General features: G+C 23.5%; 1 pseudogene; it reads left to right on the top strand.

Annotated features, from left to right (window-relative positions):
- Positions 1-1,944: 1,944 nt before the first annotated feature.
- LOC129611494 (U2 spliceosomal RNA) lies at positions 1,945-2,110 on the top strand (annotated as a pseudogene).
- The last annotated feature ends 19,578 nt before the right edge of the window (positions 2,111-21,688 follow it).

Here is a 21,688-nt window from a genome sequence, read left to right as displayed (position 1 = left end):
TGTTTAACAAGAATTTTTTTTTTCTCTTAGAATAATTTTTTACCGACCGTATTGTGTAAACAATAGGTAGGTTATGTGATGGCAACAAATTTTGCATATCGAGTTTTCGGTGGGAACGTACTTCTCCATAGTAGGGAAGTGCAAATAAATTATTTTTAGCAACCTGTCGGTCTGTCGGTCTGTCGGTCTGTCGGTCTGTCGGTCTGTGTGTGCACGCGTGTATCTCAAGTTCGGCTGAACCGATTTTGATGAAATTTTATATGTAAGTTTGTTTCCACCATGGCACGGATCGATCAACTTTTGGTATATATCAGGCCTCGGGAACTGCACTTTTTAGCGGGCCTGTTTTACATTTTTGAACATTTTGAAGAAAATATTCAACCGATTTACTTGAAATTTTATATATAAGCTCAGCTCGACCGTCCGCAAAATTTCGTATGTTTTGGAAGAAATCAGGCATCGGCAACTAGACGTTTACTACGGGCCAAATATACATTTTTGTGTATATAAAGACAAAATAATCAACCGATTTCAATGAAATTTAATATATAAACTCCTCGTATCAAAACAATGAACATATAAATTTTTTGGAAAGATCAGGGCTCGAAAACGGATTTGCGGGCCGATTTTACATTTTTCACCATTTTGAAGAAAGTATTCAACCGATTTACTTGAAATTTCATATATAAGCTTTGCTCGATCATACGCAAAAATTCCTAACTTTTCGAAGAAATCAGGCATCAGCAACTGGGCGTTTACTACGGGCCAAATTTACATTTTTGTGTATATAAAGAGAAATAATCAACCGATTTCATTGAAATTTAATATATGAATTCCCCGTATTAAAACAATGAACATGTAAATTTTTTGGAAAGATCAGGCATCGGCAACTAGACGTTTACTACGGGCCAAACATACACTTTTGTGTATATAAAGAGAAATAATCAACCGATTTCATTGAAATTTAATATATGAATTTCTCATATTAAAGCAATGAACATATAACTTTTTTGGAAAGATCAGGGCTCGAGAACTGATTTGCGGGCCGATTTTACATTTTTCACCATATTCACAGAACAAATTGATGGAATTTCTTGAAATTTGATATTTGAGTTCTGGTTGTTACCGAAACTAACTGGCGAACATTTCAGAGAATTCGGGTAGCACAAAGCGAAACTCAACTAAGAGCCAAATTTACATTTTTCTAAGTATGTTAACTATAAGCTTACTAATGTCCTAAAAATTGGAAAGAAGTATTTAACACACATTTTTATAATATTCTGTAACACTTTCATTTAACTAAACAATACACAATGCGGTCGGTTATGTGCTGACCACATCAGATTTTTTTTATTTCATTTCCTATTTTATTTATATTTCACTTATACCAGAAGATAACTGTAAAATTTGAATATTAGTGGGAGAGAAATTGAATTTTTGCGAATTTTTTTTTTTTAGAAAAAAAATACAATTTTTTAAAATGGTAAAAATTTGAAAATTAAGTAGGCAAATATTTTGGGAGAAAAAAAGATATTGTTTAAGTTTTTGCCACTTAATTAAAAAAAAACAAAAACTGCTTATTTATTATTTACTGAAAAAGCATATTGCAAATATTAAATGTGTTGGGAACTTATTTACTTAGAAAGTACCATGCATTCCAAATTTTTGATAATTGGCTTTTACTGTTATAGAATAATGACCAAATTTATTTCACTCGCCTGTAAATTCTTACAAATACAATTTAATTTTGTGAAATTGCTTGAGGGCAGGATTGCCACCGTCAAGAATAATTTGTAATCATCTCCAAGGTTAAAATCTCTACAAATCAAGAAAAAATGAACAAAAATGAATGTGCTGTAAGTTTGTTAGCCTCAATATATTGTTATCATATTTCAACGTTCCAGCCATAACTCAAAAACAAATAATACAATATAATAATGTGACCGAGATTTTTGGCCTTATGGCTAAGATCAAAGTGTAGTATCTGTTCTTATCTTATAGACTTCAAAGAAATCACAAATGTTACGGGTTGGTCCGATATTGCAGTATTTCTGATAGCTGCCATACATATTTGAAAGGCAATTGACCTTATCTTAGCAATTATAGATGCTGTAGTATTGAAATATATTATTAGGGCTTTTATGTTTCAAGTAAAAGCCAATAAAATTGCTTTAATCCCTGTGGTTCTACTTTAAAAGTTTTTCGGTCTTATTTTAGAAAATATTGAAGCCACAGTATATTGAAAGATCTACAGTATATTGGATTTTTCATAGAATCGAATATCATAGAATTGACCCGATCAACTCTATCTTTTCCCGTTTAAAATGAATTAAAATTTTTGTTAATATATAGTACCTATGTCTGTAGAGAAAATTGGAACAAATGTCAAAAATAGGAAAAAGGAATCAAAAGACAGAAACATGGTGCGATATAATCAAAAATAGCAACCTTGCTTGAGGGTCGTTTTCATCATTTTGATTTGATAATACCTTGAAACTGATTACTTTCAGAACAATATAGCAATAGTAATTTCGATTTTGTTTTAAATTGATTTAGACCATTTTGTCCTAGTATGTACACCCATATATGTATAAGCTATTTCAAATAGGGAGAGTTTATATATACCAATAATCTCGTTATAAAATATGAATAACATTATAACTAAAATTAAAAATTTTATTATCTTCTACATTCAGATAAAAATAATATGGTTGTCACCTATTTTCGTCGCTAATATTCTCTGTACTTCCACAACTCCGCATACATATGATATCCACCTGCATGTCATCATAAAATAAATTCAAATTAAATTTATTTAGTTACAATTTATAAAATAATAAAAAATTCTCCTATATTAATTGATTTTGAGCTCATTAAATTTCCCAAAAAAAAAAATTCTATATTTTCAAACTGTAAAATTTTATTTCTCGAATTTTCTATATTCTTAAATTTCTGTAGGATTTTAATTTGAACTAAATTTTCGTTAATTAAATAACAAGCAAAAAAAAAAATTTAATTTTATATTGATTATGTAAAACTATTTAATTTAATTAATTATTGGTTTTCGGTTCAAAAACAAATAAAAAAAAATGATTTATTTATTTCTTGCATTTGCAAATAAAAAAAAAACCCGACACCACTCGCATTGCGCTAAAAAATTCATAAAAACTGGAAAATCTAAAAAAAAAATTCCTGTTTGAAATAAATGAAATGAGGATATTTTCCAATACATATTTAACAAGTTCTTTAAGTAGAAACAAAAATCCTACATTCATTTTCATCATAAATCTTGCAATCTTGGAATACAATTTGGCAAAACAAGGTAATGCACACAGCTCACATAATCCATGTGTATGTAATTCTATATTATTATTTTATACTGGTTCTTTAACAAATTCCAAAATAACATTAGGCGTTTTTTTTTTATAAGTCTATTGACCCAAATTTTATACAATTTTTTTTTTTAAAGCATCAATATTTTTTGTTTCTATATAATGAAAAAAACATCAAAAACAATAAAAATAAATTTTTCTATTCATTCAAGCCATTCTTGAACTGGAACTTGTTCTGTTTTTTTTTTTTTCTAAATTTTTATTTTTACGATTTTCCACAATTAAAAATGAAAACATAATCGTTTTTTTTTTGTGTTTTTGCCTTATTTAAATTTCAATAAAGATTTTCTCTGTCATCTTCACCATCACCATAGCACGCAAACCATTTAATTCTTGTTTTGTTTTTTTTTTGTCTTTTGAAAAATTGCATTTCAATTCTTATATAGCACCTTTTTTAGTAACACAAGTATTTAAATATCTCTCTCTCTTTTTTTTTTATTAAAGAATTTGTAATTTAATAACTGACCACAAGATTCATTAAAAAAAAAATAATCAAGGTAATAAATATAGAACTTGATAAATTATATAGCATGGGGTTTTGATATTAAAAGAAGAAAAAATAAAATATTAAAAATTTTAAAAGATTGCAGAAAGAAATTTGTGTAGAAAATTTTTTGAGAATATTTAAAATAATATGCACTCATGCTTGCACATTATATGGAAATTTTTAAAAGGAAATTAAATTTTTTATAAAAACTAAAACATTAAGTGTATCGTAAATCAAATACAGTGTACAAATACAAGATTTATAATATTTTTGTTAGATTTGGATTTGTGAATAGCTAAGAAGAGCAAGATCAAAACAAAATAGCCTAATACATAAAGGACAGATTACTAAGTTTAACATTTATGTCCGTATTTCAAAAACAAGTTTTACAGGTCACTAATTTGAGAAATCAAAAAGTATTAGACCATTATGCATGTAGATGATTTGAAAAGATGAAATTTCGGTTAAAAATTTGGCATAAGAAATTTGTTACGATTACATAATTCCTGAATGAGAGCAATGAAGTCATTAAAAATTTATGAGCTCTAATAATTATCATTCGATTCTTTATGAATTTTGCTATTTTCCGTCTGATACAGCTACCATATAGGCATTTACTATTCCATTTAATAATAAAATTTCATTATTATTTAATTTAATTTTGTATTCTAACATTTTATTTTTATAATTTTAAAACCATAATAATTAATTTATTCAAAAATATTTGCATGTATATGTGTATATGTATAAGAATCATTCTTTAACATCTACACAAATTTAATATACTATAATAATATTTATTAAATTATATGTTTTCTTTGATGAACTTAAAACAAATATATTAAAAATTTATTTTTTCCAAATCCGCTAACAATAATAATTATTAATTATTGTTTTTATTAATTGTAAAAACATGTTATTTCAATTAATTCCTACTATAGTTTTACTGTTACGAGTTTGTTAAAAATTTTAATTTTTTAACAATGCTGTTATTTATTTTTTTATAAATTCTTAGTAATTATAAACGTTTAAAATTAACAAGTAATAATTAATAATTGCAAATACTGAAATTATAATTATTTTTTAAAAATATATTAAAAAATATTTAAGATGTGGAGTGTAGAAATTCTTTATCACACATTGCATAATATTTCTTGTAATAATTACTTACATCATGTATTATCTCACTTACAACATTGCATTTTGTAATTGTAAAATAGTGTTTTGTAAATGTGAAACTGCTATCAAGAGCTGAAAGAATTGCTGTTATTAAAAATATCTAATAAATTTTTTTAACAATTCACTTAAAAAATTAGAATGTCGCTCTAAAAATCTTTTATACATGAATTTTTATTTGAAATGTTACACATAATATTATAGTGTATGCAGATACGTTCTAGTCTGTTCTAGTCATAATTAGCCTTGTAAAAATATTAAAAATTTAATCAAAGATTTTAGTTTGTTTTTAACAATTTTCTAACAAAATTCAAGGAGAAAGCTTAGTCTGTTGTACTCGTATTTTTTCAAATTTTTAACATCTGTCAATGCAAAAGTTAACGGTAAATGTATATCGAAAAATATAATTAGTTATCTCAATTTGCTTAATTAACTGTTGAATTCGACCATCATGTCAAGACTTTTTTCTAATTTTGTTTTTTTTTTTTCTCCGAAAAGTATGCAATAATTTAAATATTTTAAGAAACGATAGGTATTTATTTATTTAAAGTAGGAGTGCTCTTTTATGATCCATTAATGTAAGAATTTATAATTTCTTAAAATTATTGACATATAGATATTCTATTCTATGATAAAATGTGCTTTTTACAAAATTACAAATTTAATACAAACTTGTGCATAATATTTAAAGCATAAATTTCATTTTTTAAAAAATATTTGAAATTTTTATCCCACATCTATTTTTTATAATAATTCATAATTTAGATAATTACCATATCTATACACAATCAACTCTTAATTTCTATGTCATAATGATGCTTTATGCATTTTTAAAAAATTTCAATAGGTCAAAACATAGTTTAATGTTATTGCATTCTTAAAATGTGCATGTGTTGCATTCATACACATATGCTGTTATAACAAGTATATTAAAAATATGATAAAACTATTTAGATTATTGTTATATATGCGATAATCTTACACATTCTTTTTTGAATGAATACAAAAAAATATATTTAAATTTTTAAAATTTTATTATTTAACATAATTTTTACAGCACAATGTACAAACCAATGTACCACCTATTTGATTTTTCTCTTTTATATTCGATTTAAAGTAGCTTTTACACTATTATTATGGCACAAACAAAAAATTATTATATAGGTAATTAAAAAAGAGAAAAATGAACAAAAAATTTCTTAACATGAATTTCTACATAAATTCTTATTAGTTACGGCATACAATTTTGAGTGACAGAATCGGTCAAGTTTTAAAGTAATAAAAACGAATAAGTGTTTTTTTTTTGTTGTTCCGTGGTTGTTTGTTGGTAACAAAGATTTAACAAAAATTTTAAGAACTCTTTACATATATACAAGTGAAACACCTGTAATTAGAATAAATGATAATATTACACCTGGTATATTACTGTTATAAGCACATTATTTATATGTCGTACAACATATAAAACGTACATACTGAAGTATTTTAAATGTGTGTACGTTAAAAAATGTGCATTTTTATGATTTTTTATATACAAATGGATTCTATATTAATACAACTATTCTAATACTTTAGCTAGAATATTAGAAGTTTTAATGAACAATCACAATTTAATATAGACAAAATATTTTATGAAAAAATGTAGAAAACGGTATGATTTTTTAGCAATTTGTTTGTTTACAATTTCTATGACATTTTTACTATTTCATCAATTTTAAAAAAATATTTAACACTTCAAATATACCATGTATAAGAGAAAATTTAATTAAAATTTAATAGTTTTTTTCTGTGTAATTGTTAAAAACGAACAAATTTTAATAATAAAATTGAAAATTTTCAATTTAAAAATTAATTGACTGGTTAATTATATTCGTAATCACTTAAAATTATTGAATTGTTTTCTATTATTTCTAGAGGGCTTAAAATCTAAGTGAAATAAATATAGAAGTAATGAAAAACTTGTGGGGAATATTAATTTATTAACCTGTTTCGGAAGTACCATTGAGTCTCAAACACTTTGGAATTTGTTATCAGCTGAAAATCGCATTTTACAAAGAAGCGTTTTAAAAATAATTTTTTCGTTTTCTAATTTTTATTGTCTTAACTTCTTTTTTAAATATAAACTTGTGTAATTAGAATGATAAAGAAATTGTATGGTATAGTCTAGGTGTTGAAACTTTCGCGGAAAGATTCGGAGTTTTTAAAGAAAAAAAATTCTGTGCAGACAAGAGGAGAGAAGAACTCGGACGTCTCGGTATAGTGACGTCTCGGTGATCCATGTTGAATATCCATTGTAGCTTCGAAAGTGTTCAAAAATCGTGAAAGTTTTTATATAGTTTTTACATCTTAATAACTTCTTAGAGAAGTATCACAGTTCTTTGATCGGATGTAGTATATGCTTCTTAAATTCAATCACAATTCCAATATTAATTAAATCGAATTACATTTTATAGAAAATAGTAGCGTGATTCATAAAATTTGTCTTATAATTTTCAAAAATAAATATTTTTCTCATTGGTTCCTACGTATCTATTTTTTAAATAATTTAAAATATTCAAAATATTACATCTTTTGACTGAATCAAAATATAATTTTTCAATAAATTAGTTATTTGATTTTTTATTTGAGTTGAATAACAACTAACAGTATTTCTGTTATCTGTTCAAAAGTTATGTAGATTATTGGTTGCTGTTTTCAATCTTGTTGTGAACCTCATAAATCGTTATATTTACAGTCACGTATTCTTGTTCATACCGTTACCAATTATGAAAAATTTGCAAAAGTCTATTTAATAACATAATCACATTATAAACTATTTCAAAGAAATTTAAGAGACAAAATGATGAAATTATGCACATGTACCTTTATATTTTTGAATATGTTCCAAATAATTATGAAAGTTTCTAAAAATTAATATTGAAATTTAAAATTTTTTGCAATTTCTTTCAAACAAAAGATTAACAAATTTCAATAATATTTATTATTTAACAAATTATGAATATTCTTTAATAATATTCATAAGAAAAAATATAATAAGAAAAAATTATGTCATAAAATTCATTTATGACTAAATCAAATATTTAAAATTCAAAATTTTTTATGCTTTCAATGCTTTTCTTTTGAAATTAATAAAAAAAAAAATTTTTTTTACTTTGCTTTAAAATAATTAAGAGAAATACAAATTAAGAGGCAAGAATAAAACCAATTTCGGAAAAAAAACACAACTGTACAACAGAATCTAACTAAATAAATTTAAAATTCAATAAAAATAAAGAAAATACAAAATAATTAAATGAAAAGAACTTTAAAAAAAATAGTCATAGAATTTCACCTGGAGTTTTTTTTTTTAATTTTATGACATGAATAATATCTACACACTTATATTTTTAAAGTTAAATACATAATAATAAAAATTAAAATAAAAAATTCAAAACAACATAAAAAGAAAATATTAAAACAAAAAGCACACATTACAATGTAAAATAAACTAGAAAAAACTTACCGTTGAGAAATAATAGAACAACAGTGAAAAATAAAAAAAAAACATGAGAAAACAGCAACAAATTACGGAAATAACAGTAGAAAACTTAAAGGTTTTCATGGATATATGAGTATGTAAGCGACATTATAAAATGAAAAAGAATAATAATACGACACATAACAATAACGACAACAACAATAATAACAACACTACTACACAACGACAATAACTACACAACTTTTCAATCATAGAGCGAGCATTCAAGCAAAAATCCATAAAAGAAACTGCAACAATAATAATAACAATAATAACGATAGTAACAAAAATAATAACAGCAACAAAAAGAGCGAGCAATAACAAAATAACAATGATATTATATACTAAGAAATAAGACTGAGAATTTAATGTCACACATTTTATAATAGCAAACGACAATGATTTTAAAGTGAGTTAGAAAAAAATGTTGTATACATTTTAATATTACCTATATAGTATATACATCACATAGGATATTGTAGGAAAAAAATAATAAAATATATAAAGAAATGCTAGAAAATAAAACATTAGAAATTAATGAAACAAATCAGTTTAAGTTCTTCTACATTATATTTTTAATACTTAGTATTTTAAAAAAACTTCACTCTTTGTACTGTTACAATTGAAAGCGCACTCTAAGTACGACATAATTTTGAGAATATTGCATGAATATTTTTTACATGAAAAAGAAATATTTGTATATTGAATTTTATTTTACACTTATAATGTGCTTCATATTTTATATTTATCGTAATGGGAGCAAAACATAATTGGAGAGATTAATGGGAATAAAATTTTTACTACAACTAAAACTTTTAAATTATACCAAATTCATATAAGACTTTTAGAATCATCATTAAAAGCCTTATGCACTAATATAAACGAAAATATATAATTTTGTTACATATAATTAAATGAAATATAGCATTGCATATTTTTAGAATTAATAAATAAATCGTTGACCAGTTTGTCAGATATAAAATTTTGTCTTTGGCATTTTTTTTTTCTCCGAAACAACCATTTAATATTAGTTTCGGTGTTAATCGAAAATTGGCAATAATTGTTGTTTTATGGGGAGCATTTAAGAAGGAAGCTCATAACCCCTTTTTATTCAATTGCAATACTTATTCTGAAATATTTTCGAAAATTAGCCTTGTCGAATCTCAATTCCTTAAAAATTCTGGAAACACTCTTTTATAATTTGATGAAAATGCTGAGAATTACGTGAAAAAAACAGACACTAAATATTATCAGTGTATTGTTGAAATTCTACTGTTGAAATAATTTCGAAGACCTTTGTTCTGAAATATTTTTTTGAAATTTATTCACGACATGATTGAGTTGCTGAAAAATTTTTGCTAAATATCCTGTTTTTAACACTTATAAAATTCTTATGATTCTTATGATTTGAATATCAATTGCCAAAAATTATTTTACAATTATAATTAAAAATGGCTAAGCTTTTATAATTGAAAATGTTATCAATAATTTGTTTGTATTGCGATAACATTTTTAGATTCTCATCCTAACAACCAATATAAAAAGAATTTCACACGAATATCTTAAAATTGCAAATTCTAACTCTAATATTTTCTGCAACTCTTACATACATGTTACATGCATTAAAATTGTACATACATATACATATTTACATACATACATATAGTAAAATAGTGATTAAGTTCAATAAACTTGTTACTATTTTTTTTCTTTTTGATATTTTTATTTTTTTTTACATTTTTCAATTTTTCTTTTTTTAACATTTTGATGATATAATGATCGCTTACATTATAATATTATACATGCACACATTCACATACATACCTACTAATTCTTTATTATGTAAAATGTTTTTTTTTTTTTTTTTGTATGTTATTGCCGCCGCCACTTCAGCTGTTATTTCAATTATATGTAACTACTGCTGTTACTTGCAATTATTGATGTTGATACATAATTTTATAGCATTAACTTACAGTAAAGTGATTCTTTTTTTTTTGTTATTACATTATGTTTTTATTTTTAGTTTTACAACATACTTTTCTTTTTTTGTAGATCAAATCTGAAGATCGTTATTCTTTCGGTTTTCTGTTTTAAATTCATGTAACTTTGTAAGTTTTTTTCATATATACGTAATAACATATTTATATACATCATATATGTAATAATTAAATTTTCACTAACTTTTCATATATATGAAAATTATAATAAATAAAGTTAGAATATAGAAAAATATAAAGAAAAGATCAAGAAGAATTCCGAAAAAAAACGACACAAAATAAAGAAATTGATGGTGTTAGGCAAAATAGTAATAAATTAAACGAAATAATTATATTATAACAATGATAAATCATTCATTGTTATCGTAATTTATTTATTAAAATATTAGTAATTTTTATACAAAATGTAATTGGCATTTCCTGGCAAAATTTTCATGCATCATTGACTAGCATATATTATTACAGAAAATAAAAATTTTAATAAATAATTTTAGGCAATATTTTAATGTAAATTTGAATGTTACTAGAAAATTATTAATATCGTTTAATACAGATTTTTTAAACCATTGACTGATATCACTGTTGTTCAATTTCATAGGATACAAGAATATAAGCAACTACAAGAATATAAGCAACTGAATTCGTAATGCAATTATTCATGTTATTCTTATTATGAATTTAAAGTATTGTTTCTTTTTATGTAAAGCGATAGTTAAATTAATCGATTTTTCCTAAATAAGAAATTTCTAATTAGAAAATAAATAGATTAGAAATATAAACTTTATTGGAAAAATTTAAAAGATTTCTGCAATTGAATCTAATATAAATTATTAAAGTTATTATGATAAAGTTTCCCACTTAAGTCTTTTGTATGGTCCTGAATTAGACATAATGTTTTAATTAACAGAAGCAAAACAGTTTACATTTATGTGATAATTTACATTGAAATGACATTAAATTCTAATGTAATATGTAAAAAATAAACAAATTTTTTTAAATAAGCACGTAATTAAATTATTAGAATTGAAAGTGACTGACTATAATTATGCATAAATTCAGCATTAAATTAAATTTTTAATATACCTATACAAAATCTATAGCTACATACATGTACTGTTAATCATCGAAATCTTACTTAAATTGTAATATAATATAGAGTAAATTTAATATAATTAGGCAGATGCTTTTCAGGACCATTGAAATCCTAAATGTAAAAATAAAATACACCTATAGTATAATTTTTATTTATATACTATATTCAATGTAGTTTACACAAAACAAAACAAAAAAAAAATAATTGAATAAAAAGAAATTGACACTATATATAGTGACAGGAAGTGTTATTTTAATAAAATGTGTAATGCAAAACTTCTAACTTTATAAACTTATAATTTTAAAAATACATCAATTAAAAATAATAGCAATAGTACGGGGGGTGGGTTATGTGTTAACTATTATTTAGTATAGAAAAATTTCAAATTCTTAGACATTTTTTTTATAAAAAATAAAAACTTCATAAATAGAATTTATTAAAATTTGTGAGTATAAAGCAAATTATAACTTAATTTTTTAACCGATATTAAAATGTTATAAGAACACTAGCAGATAATATTGTAGTTGATAACAAAATTAAAAAAAAAAATTAATAGCTTAAATTTATTTTAAATTTAATTAAATATAAACACAATTTAAGGCCTATTTTATGCAGATTTCAGGACTCCAATAAAAATAAAATTTTTTAGTTCGGTTTTTTTTCGGTTTTTACATATAAAATTATTCGGCTGTAATGTACACTGTTCGGCAATTTTTTCATTTTGATTTTGAAAATTGTTATTGTACAATTTATTTGGTATTTTAATTAATATTAGAGATCCACAATTCAAATTTCGCTTTGAAAATTTAAAATTATCCTTGAATTCGAAAATGTATAGTAACGCAGTCTTCAAATTCAATTCATCTTGTAAATGAACTTCTGAATTCAAATAAAAAATAAATTTTTGAATTTGGTTTGTTGATTGTACATTTTTTATATAGATAAGGTCATATATAAGGTCATATCACTTTGGATGTTCCATTATTTGGAATCCCATTATTTAATTTAAAAAATATTTCTTTAACTTTTGTATTTTAAAAAATTTTTAATTTATAAAGTAATTTCAATTAAATAAAAATTTTACAATAAAATGTTAAAATTTAATAAAATGTTAAAATTTAAAATTTTCTCTAAATTAATAAAAGGATTTTTCCTTTTTCACAAAAAATGGTAACTTTTATTTTTAATTGCAAATACGAATGTAAACTAATAAAACAATTTAACATATGTAGAGGCAATATTTTTTTTTAAATTTATTATTTTATTTCGATTTTTATAACAATATTCATACCATGTTTTAATTAAATATTATTGAAATTTATGTTTTTTTTTTTTCATTTTCGGTTATAAATTTTACGATTTGCTAGAAGTTTTTTATTTTTCAAACAATTTTATTTTTATTCCGTGTTAAAAACATATCCGTGTTTTATTACAAATATTTTATTGAAATTTTATGGACAGTTCAATTGAAATTCTCAAATATTAAATTGGGTGCCAATTTATTTTATAAAATAAAAGGATTTACTATTATATACAGATCCAGGAAATGTAAATCAAATAGAGTTGTAATAATGAGCAAATTAATTGTATATAGCATCACATTGTGCATGATGCTTTGTATTTGGAATAATATTTTTATATTTGAGATGATAAACTATGTTCAATATCCTACCCGAATTACAATAAAAACTAAAATATTAAATTCAAATTTTCAGAGTATTCCAGCTATTCTACTTTGATTCATGGAACTGTACAACTGATTTGCGTTCGGGACAAACAAATTTTCATATTTCATCCTTTTTCATGTGAACTACGATTTAGACAAATAAATTTTTAGATTTTATTCATTTTTTACGTGAATTTCATTCTATATATATGCACACGTTTTGTTGTTTTGCCTATTTTTCACGTGAATTGCATTTGATACGGCCATATTTTTAAATTTTACTTCTTGTTCTTATATATTGCGTTCCAGACAGACACAAATATTTTTATATTTTATACATTTTTCATTAATTTTGTAACAGAAATATTTCAACTTTTTACAAAATTAAATTTTTGTTAAAAATAAATTCTATTACTATACAAAAACTACACCAATTTGAATAATTTTAATCTTAGAAGTATGTATGATAATAAAAATTATACGTTTCCTACATTATACAAGAATACGAAAATATTTTTATGCAAACGTGTAATTATTGTTTTACAACTTTAATAAAAAATTTCTATTCATTTTTATATACTGAGATGTGAAATATAATTTTTTTGTCCTTTTATTTTTTTTTGTTATCATACTCTCTAAGTCAACAACATCTATCATTTTGAATTTATAGTAGCAAAAATATGAAAAAAAAATGAAAAATATTTTAGTCAAGGTGCAAAGATTCATTAGAACTTCAATTAATTTAATTCATAAAATATAAGTTGTAACATGAACATTCTTGTACTTCAATATGTATAAACATATTTACATAATAATTGACAAAATGTGCATATATACATACAGGACATATTTTCACAAACATGTGTGGTCCTATTATATATATACATATAAAAAAAGAACTTGATTATATTAATTTAAAACGGAGCCATACAAATTATAATTTCATGTATGCATAAATTTTCTCTATATATAAATATGACCAATATGTATGGCCGTGTATTAAGAAGAAAAAATTATTAATTGAAGATTTTCCGGTTATTCTATATAATGGTTATTATATATAGAGAAAAAAATAATAACAAATCCAAAATGAAAAATTATAGCAAGGTCAACTCTTAAAATTCACTAAAATTACTATAAGAACTAAGAACTATTAAAGAAAAAAAAAAATAGAAATTTTGTAGCGCTTTTATATAAGCGATTACACAAGTGTCAATGAAAAGAACATGAATATTACATACTTATACTTAATATAGTGTGGTACACAAATATTTGTGTGTATGTGTAGAATTCAATAGTATAGAGAGAATAATTTTATTTTTCCACAAGTTTTTCAAGTTTTCACATTTTATGTTGCATGTTTTTATGGTGAAAATTCATTCCATATCAGAATTTCTTTTCATTCTGAATATATATGTATATATATATATATATACTTACTAAAAATGGTTTGGAAATTTGTTTTTTTTTATATTAAATTAAATTAATTAACTTTATGTATGGTATTAATATGGTTATGGGCACGCAGTTTTTCTTACGGCATAGTAATCAATATTTTTGTTTTTGTTTTTTTTTTTGTATTTTGTCATTGAAAATTATTTTTCTGTTTTATTATTCAATTAAAAAAGAAAAAATATTAAATTTTCAATTAAAATTTACAATATTTTCAAAAATAAATGTAGAAATTAATAAATATTATAAGTTTTATGTTAACACTCAAATTTTTATGAGCATATTAAATTCTATATGATCAGTAAAATCAAAAACTGTTTAAGTCAAATTTTTTGATTTTTGATTTTATTTCAAATATGGATTTTTTATTATTCAATTATTTTATTTAATAAATTCAAAAATTTTATAGTTTAATCACTGTTTTGATTAGTTAGTTACTCCCCTAACCAGAGCAGTGGTTTAATGTATAACGTTCCAAAGTTTGATTGATATATCTCAACCGGCACTAAAGTTAAGAGTTAAAATGTAAAAAATTACGAACGTCAACGTAAATTATAAACTTAATTTACTTGAATAGAAAATTTTGTTGCATTTTCTGAAAAAAATATATTTTTAAAAATTATTCTGTTTTGCCTGGTTCTGATACCAACTATTTGACTTGGTAATGGAGGAAAGCTTGAATTTTTTCAAAAACGACTTTTAAATTTTCAATTTAACTAGTTTGGCCGACTTCTTGAGAATTCACATAGAATTATCTCATATAGGTTTGAAGTTATTAGCAAAGTTTTAGATATGACAAATTTTTATGTAATTTTACTTAAATTTAAATTTTTTTCAAAAATTAAATATTCATCTTACATATTTAATATACTGGGAACACGTTTTCTAGTCTTACAAGAAGTTATTCACTGAATTACAAATTGTTTTTTTTTTTTTAAATAAATATAGATAGATCCCTCTATCACATGCTTATAGCATATCTAATCTATGTTATTGCAAATTTCATATCAAAAATGATTAATTTTAAATTTGAAGAAGTTTTTAGTTATATAAAATTATTAATTTACTTACTTTGCACTTTCAATTCTAATTCGTATTTATTTAAAATAAAAACCTAGTCATATATCAAAATTTTGAGTATTAAAAAGAATTAAGATTTTTATTTTAATTAAAAACGGGTAAACAACGACAATATAATTCTTTGGTGGCTTATATTTTGAAAACTGTCATAGAAATGTGTGTTAATCCTACATAAAATTAAGGATTTATAAATCATTATTAAATTTTACAAATCGTATTCAAAAACTAGTTTGAATTTATTTAGTGATTAAATTCATTACTTGCATTTATTATTTTTGGTTTAATTTTTAAAAAATTAATATTTTTTATTTTATGGCTGAAATTTTTTATTTCTGAACAACGAAAATTCATACTTGATCAATTTTTTTTTTCAATTTATTGAGATGACTGTTCAATTGTCTCAAATATGCAATACTGTCCCATATTCGTTTAAAGTTCAACGTTATTAAAATTTCATGCATCTGCATAATCCTATCTACATTGGGATAAAAGACGTTGGATTGGCTGACGATTTAAATCCACTTAGAGGATTTTCACTTGTTGCAATAGGTTCCAACTGAATAAATTTTAAAGCTACATTATAATGCTAAAGCTTTGAGCCTATGAAATTTCCAAATAATTCAAGAATAGAATAAAATAATAGAATATTTTCACTTCCATTTCTAAAAACAATAAAAAAAAATTTTTGGTGTTTATTTTATGACTTTATGAACGCTAATAATTTTAAAACTCCATTTGCAACTAGGTATACTTATACGAGTATAATTACTATATTTGTGTAACTACTCTGTGACACCCAATTAAGGATACAACTACTTTTGAAAAATTTTGTTTATACCAAAAAAAAAAAAATCTTTGTATAGAGAAATTTCTTATTTAAATATTTTAACTAACTAACTATAATTTTTAAACAATGAGACGAAAAAAGGAGAATAATAAAAAATTTTAGAATATAATTTTTTTAATGGTTTATGAAATATTATTAGCAGCGTATATAATCAAATTTATTTTCAACTGGGCAAATAACCAAAAACATACGATGACATTCTATTCTATCTTAGGAATTATTAGATATTTTATGTTATTGAATTAGATGCACAATTATGCAGAAGAGGAAGAATTTTCATTCAGAAATATGAAACTTGTGCATAACCATAATTGCTACTTGCAACAGAAAATTCTAAAACTATATACTTATATACAGTTGAACTATTATAAATACATTTTCTAAATATAAAATTTATGTATGTACAGGCACGGTTCTGACTTGTTCAATGGCCTAAGCGTTCCCAAAAAAAATTTTTGGGAAAAATTTTTATATTTTAAAATGAATTTTTTTTTTTTAATTTTCAATGGTATTCTCTGTTTTCCGGCGCTCATCGCAAGTGCTTACTTTACAAATATAGTTGATCCGGCGCTGTGGGTGTATTAGAAATGTTGAAAGCATTATTTTCATAAAAGAAAAATGTTGATTTTTTTTCCAATAATTTTTACTCAAAATAGGTACCTACTTATATGTTGAATTAATACATTGTTATATAGAAGGAAAATTATGAAAAACTACACATAATATTTTTCTATCCTAATGTAGTTAGGATTTTTGTTTCTTCTTCCTAATACATTATCGTTATTATCATAAACAATAACCATATTTGTTATAAAATACAATAAAAATCTTTAAACAAAAAGCAAAAATCTAAATAAAGAATATTAAAATCGAATGGAAAACCTATTCAAACATAGAAGCTATAATTCATGAGTTTTCACATATAAGATATTATTCTAAATGTATAGATAGAGGGTTGCCAAGTTAATAGTAAAACGAAGAGTTAAAAATAAAATTGTTCTTTATAGAAAAGTAAAATTTTCTGCTATCAAAAATTTTATAAGTTTTTAACTTAAATACAATACAAATGTAAAACAGGGACTATAAATACTACTTAAAATTTATTATGATGGGAAGATAAATGGAGATTGATTCTGACGAAATTTTCAGAAAATTAAAAATAATCGGTAAAGACTTTGAAGTCATTAAGAAAACTGTGCTATTAACCGTACGCATCGGAAGCTTTTAATATTGCGGAGTAAAATATAAGGCATAGTTTGTACGTGAATTACTGTTTTAATTCACTTATATAAGAATTAATCTACATATTAATTTAAATATTAAGAATTTGCTATTTAAGGAAGGTTATGTGATGGGACCAAATTTTGGATGTCGAGTTTTCGGTGGGAGCCCACTTCTCCATAGTAGGAAAGTGTAAATAAACTATTTTTAGCAAGATATCAATATATCAAGTTTTCTGCCTGTCGGTCTGTGTGTGCAACAGTGTTTCTTCCTGTCGGTCTGTGTGTGCATCTAAGTTCGGCTAAACCAATTTTAATGGAATTTTTTATGTGAGCTAACTTCGGTTATGTCACGAATTGACTAATTTTTGATATATGTTTGTCGGAACTTTTCGGGGAATTTCGATGACACAAATTGAAACTCTATATTAGAACCAAATTTATACTTTTCTAGGTATATTAATTAAAACCATACTAGGGTCCTTAAAATTGTAAACAAGTGTTTAAAACGCATTTTCATAATCCTCTGTAAAATTTACACCATACTAGAAAACATACATTGCGGTCGGTTATGTGCTGATCATATCAGATTTTTTTTCCATACAAAATTATTAAGCATTTTTTAGGAACAAAAATACGTATTCAACTTCTCTCAATGACTCCTTTATATATGATGATGATGTTGGAAAGGCTTATACCCCTGAAAAACTATATGAAATTTCTGTCTGTAATTAATTTAAATTATTATTTAAATTCAAATGCGTACCTTATTAACTATTTACAATATTATTTAAATATTTCGATTTTAAGAAATGCAGCACGTTTTCTAAACGACCAAAATTTGAATTCCAACATAATTTTTTGATAAATACCTTCCTTAATCTATAAATGAGGCATACTTATGTACCTATTGTACCTATATACAAGAAAATTTTTATTATTGTAATTTATTTGAAAGAAAATATTGAACTCTATTAAAAAATTGATAATGAAAATAATGGGTGCTGCTGCTGTTGTTGTTGCTGATAATTTTTTCTTTGTGGTTATTAATACGATTAAGAGCCACCATTATAAATAGATTTTTTTTTGTTATGTTTGTTTATTTATTTATGTTTTTTTTACTTGCTTAAGTTACCTGTCTGTCTGCTTGCCTATGCCTACTTACTTACTGGCTTATTCACTTACTAACTTACTTTTTTTTTTTTTTAAAATAATTTATAAAAATAATAAATAAATCTACAGGCCACAAAAGTATTTTTTTTTTGTTCCCCTATTTTTATATCGGTCGTTTATTTCTTTTTTTCTTCTCTATTTATTTACTTTTTTCTGTTTGTTTTTTTGCCAACAAGTACGCATCATCATATAAAGTAATTGTAACTCTGTGAGAAAAAATTCCGCAATGACCTAGATTCTATATTTTTTTTTCTCCTCTATTTTTTTTTCATATAGCTCTATATAACTTATTTTATTACCATCTATTTCACTTACAATATTGTTATTATTATTATCTTATATACAGATAATATGATGTTTGTATGTACATATATATTTGATACATGGTGTATAACATGTAACCGAAAAATGCAAAAAAAAAAAAAATGAAAAAATTAGTATGTAATTGTATTTATAGTGAATATCTAATGATATTCTAAACTAAAGTATAACAATATAATAGTATTAATGTTATTCATTATAGTATATTATGAATATAGTTAGTTAGTGTGTATATGCTTCGAAAACAAAAAAAAAACCGCGACAGTTATAAAATATATAGTACATTATTTCTAATACACACTCTCTAAATTGCTATATACATACATACATTTATGCATAATAATTTTTAATACAAATAACAGGATTTCTGTTTCATTTCATATATACATATTTATTTTCAGTATAAATGCTCTTACTTATTCACATATACAATACTCTTTATTGCCGTTCTTGTTTATCCGAACAATAATGTATGGATACACACATGCATACATTATTGTTCAAATATAACAAATTAAAAATTTTCCAATTATTATTATTATATACTCTCTTAACACTATCATTGAAATATTTTCATAATGTTATTACCGCATAATATGATTTTCAAGAAAATTAAATGTAAAAAGAAAATTCTTTGAAAAGAAATTTCTCAAACCAGTAAAATTTTAAAACTACAAGAAAAATTCAATAAGAATTCAATAACATATAAAATGTGTGTGTGTGTTTTTTATTTATAAATCGAACACTATGCTATTCCCCATGTGACAAGAGACGTGATACTTGTTATTTTTAACTTATATACAATTTCTAATTCAAAATCAAAATAATATTAAACGGCAACATTAAGTGTATAATATTAATGAGGATGATGATAGTGATGCCTGTAAATTGTGTTATTTTTCAAAAAACAATTTTCTATTTTTAATAAGGTACTTAATTTGCAAAAATTTATTCACTATTTTTAAAATGAAAAATATAGTAGGAAATTATAATAGTTGTTCCACCTAACTCAAATATTATTTACGAAAAAATTATAAAAATTGTATACTATGTAACTATAATACAGTTTTATCAATTGGAAATCACAAGAATACCATCTAGAAGAGTTCGATTTTGCCAACTTAAACATATGGCGTCCAGTATTGCTGTATTTTTCTGAAATTTACAATTTATTTTTCGCTGGAATTGCAATAATAATATGTTTCATATAATGTAAAATTTACCGTTCATGATTATCAAAAAGATGACAATTGAATTTTGACAGCATCAGATTAAATGTACCGGATACATTGATAATCAAGAGTAAACAAAATGTCTTGTGTAATATAAGGTATTTTAAAATTGAGTTTGTACCGGAAATACTATTTTTTAGTTCGAGAAAATAACATAGTTCACACTGTACTTTATTTGTTATATAAAAATCGAAACGTATAACAACCTATGTGTATAACACTTTTAATCACAAAAGGTTGTGAATTGTAAAGAAATAATCGACAAGTTTATATGAAATATTTACATATTTAATTCAATGGTTCTTTAATTCTTACTCGGGTATAACAGAATTCTCCTATGATACTAAAACCATTCTTCTTAAAAAAGAGTAAGAGCAGCTTAGATTTTATATATGTATTTCGAAAAAGATTGCTTGCATTAAATCCATCAATAATGACATAAGATACATATGTCAAATAAACACATCACATCTGTTATAATAAATTGTTATACAGCAGCACGATAATATTAAAAAATTATTTTATTGTTATTAATATTCCTTAATTATTATGATAATAATTAATTTTGATAAATGGTGGAAAATGTTTCACAATATCAGATTTATAGTCAGTATTACAATTGTCTTTTGCAAATCTATTACAATATACCAAAATATCTTTATACAAGTATGCATCAAATCGCACTTGTACACCTACTATATCATTTACAAGTATAAGTCAAAAATGTGAAATTAAAAAGAAGTTTAACTTGTTCAGTTTATTTTCTTCTTCAAAATCTGCATTATATTGTCAAGTGCAAATATGTTCAATCCTTCTCATTAAAAAGGAATACCGAAAAATACTGGTTTGTATTTCCTTTTAAAAAACTTATTCACTAATAATGCAATGGTACCGTTTTAAGTATCTTGAAATAAAAAAATTCGTGAAAAAGTCAAATTAAAGATTTCGGAACTTTTTCGATTCGAGGAAATATTATTTAAATTTAATGGAAATTATAATAAAAATTTTTAATGTTTCCCAGTTATAATAGTAAAG

This window comes from Condylostylus longicornis, unplaced genomic scaffold (assembly GCF_029603195.1).
Source record: "Condylostylus longicornis isolate FDR11 unplaced genomic scaffold, ASM2960319v2 ptg000049l, whole genome shotgun sequence".
NCBI classification, from domain to species: domain Eukaryota; kingdom Metazoa; phylum Arthropoda; class Insecta; order Diptera; family Dolichopodidae; genus Condylostylus; species Condylostylus longicornis.
The sequence above is the reverse complement of the archived record's forward strand: the minus strand, read 5'-3'. Positions and strand labels throughout refer to the sequence as shown.